Source organism: Silene latifolia, chromosome 2, assembly GCF_048544455.1.
Source record: "Silene latifolia isolate original U9 population chromosome 2, ASM4854445v1, whole genome shotgun sequence".
Taxonomy (NCBI): domain Eukaryota; kingdom Viridiplantae; phylum Streptophyta; class Magnoliopsida; order Caryophyllales; family Caryophyllaceae; genus Silene; species Silene latifolia.
Genome location: NC_133527.1, coordinates 189,815,623 through 189,817,876, shown reverse-complemented (window position 1 = coordinate 189,817,876; position 2,254 = coordinate 189,815,623). Strand labels below are relative to the sequence as shown.

Here is a 2,254-nt window from a genome sequence, read left to right as displayed (position 1 = left end):
GCGACTTGCTTAACGGTCGGATCACCTCTGACCTTGTCTATTTGGTGCAACAAATAATTAAAAACAAAGCTTGAACAAGTATATAAATCAATTGCAAAACAAGAAAAACATCGCAATCATTTCTTCAAAAACCTATGTTTCCCTCTTAAAATCAACATGAAACCCAAAGAAGAAAAGAGGGATATATCTCCGTTACATGATGAAAGTGGGCACGACGACGTCGAAACTGGATCACATACTAGGATGAATCAAATATTGTCCTCCCCGACACACCGGCCCAAAAGGCGCAACTCATCTCCTAGTATGCCTAGCAACTCGGTCAAACTCGAGCTGCTAAGCGATGATCTGTCAGACGAAGACGAAGATGATTGTTTAACGGGAACTTCTATTCATGATTTCGAGCAGGAACTCACTCAAGTATACTTCATCTCTTTATCATCTTAGTGATGACTCGATCATTTGTTTACCTTTAAAAAAAAATAAAAAAAAAGTTGAACATATAACCTGTTGATTTGTTTTATGAGATTAATCTATAAGTAGGGCTTACCGATAAAGCGTTCCCGTTCAGCTGAGCTTCATAGTATAATATCCAAGAGGGAAGTGGGTAACCCTTCTTTCCATTTATCTACTTGTTTTTATTATCTACTCGTGTATCGCAATAACACGTACTTCCTCCATCCAAAAATAATCTTCTTAATTTCCTCTCGCAATAATCTTCCAAATCTCCTTTCTAACTAAAAAATATTGGTTTTTTTGTGCAAACTTTACCACACTTTACTCTCCTTTTTATTATTTAATTATATAAATTTGTTCCTCTGCATTTTTACAAATATTCTGGCTGGATCTGAGTAAGTGAATATTTGTAAAAATGCGCGGAAACCAATCTATATTTATACACGAGTTTGCTTTATTATACTGTTTCATTTGTCTAAAAAAAAATCATTTATTTACGTTTGATTAAAATACTCTCGTTAAAAAGAATATACTCGTATATAAAAGGTAAATAAATGATGAGACAGATGAAGTATAAATTATTGTTGAATGAACTTGTTTTGTAACTACCAGAGACGACAAGACCGAATCAAGAAGAAGATTAAAGTCCTACAAGATCTTGTGCCCAATTGTGAAAAGGTTAATTAATCTCAGCTCTGTTTTCCCTTTTTTTTCCCTTATAATACTTGTGCAAATATTTATTGTTTATGTAAACTATAAAGCGCGTCATAAGGCCGGGATTTGAATTAAGGTCATGACTGCAACTTATTTTTGTTGTACGTATTTTTGTAGGCTTCGTATCGTTCATTGCTTACTATAGTTTTTGTTGTGTTTGCCAAATCTTGATAGAAAGACGAAGTTTCAATCATTGAAAATGCAATAAACTACATGAAACAATTGAGGTCTCAAGTTGAGGTAATTAATTTAGACATGACCATGATCATTTACTTAATTAACTGCGCGTGTTCTTCCATTTGACATCGTAATTTGTTTAAATAGACAACGGAGAAGCGCCTACAACGGCTACAACAGGGTTTTGCACATCAACAAACTCCGTTCTCGACAATGACTCCGTTCTCGCATACAAGACCTTTCTTAGGAATGGAAATGTGTTACTGCTGTTGCGTTCCATACGCACCTTTCTTCCAAATTCAAATGGGTCGCCGCTCCTTTTCGGGCTCTAAGCTTGCTCGTAACAAACTGCCAACCTTTCTACGAGGTTTCAAATGAATTTTAGCGGTTTTGTGACGGATTAGCGGAATAAATTCTGCAAATTTCAAGGAATCAACTTTTGCACTTTAATTTGTTGTATTATCGGGCCAAATAGACTTGTCGAATAATGGATTATGCTCCAATTTAGTCTAAGTTAATTTCCTATAATTAAGTTATGGTTCCTAATAATTTGGATAATGTAGTCCATGAGTATCACTTTGTTACTTTGTATTATATTATAAGGCTATTTAAAAGCCAACTTATTATTCCTTCAAAAAAAAAAAAAAGCCAACTTATTATGTTTATTATTTGAGCAATTCAAGTTATATGAAAAAACTTCTCCCTTTTCTCTCCAAATTACATTTACTTAGAAATTCAACAATTAAGATACGTGCTAACTTCAAAGAGCAAGCGTCAAGTTAGAATCCCCTAGATATTGGAAAGGAAATGCATGCAAGCATCTATAATTAATTAAGAGAGCGAGTGTCATATAATCAATCTCAAATGCATGCAATCTACTCTTTTTTATATCCTAATAAAATATCCCACT

The 2,254-nt window shown here is 33.9% G+C and overlaps 1 long non-coding RNA gene across 1 annotated transcript; it reads left to right on the top strand.

Annotated features, from left to right (window-relative positions):
* Positions 1-1,055: 1,055 nt before the first annotated feature.
* On the top strand, positions 1,056-1,904 carry LOC141631891 (uncharacterized). The gene is made up of 3 exons (XR_012537720.1): positions 1,056-1,131; positions 1,342-1,407; positions 1,492-1,904. It is a non-coding gene; the product is annotated as an uncharacterized LOC141631891 (long non-coding RNA).
* Positions 1,905-2,254: the final 350 nt, after the last annotated feature.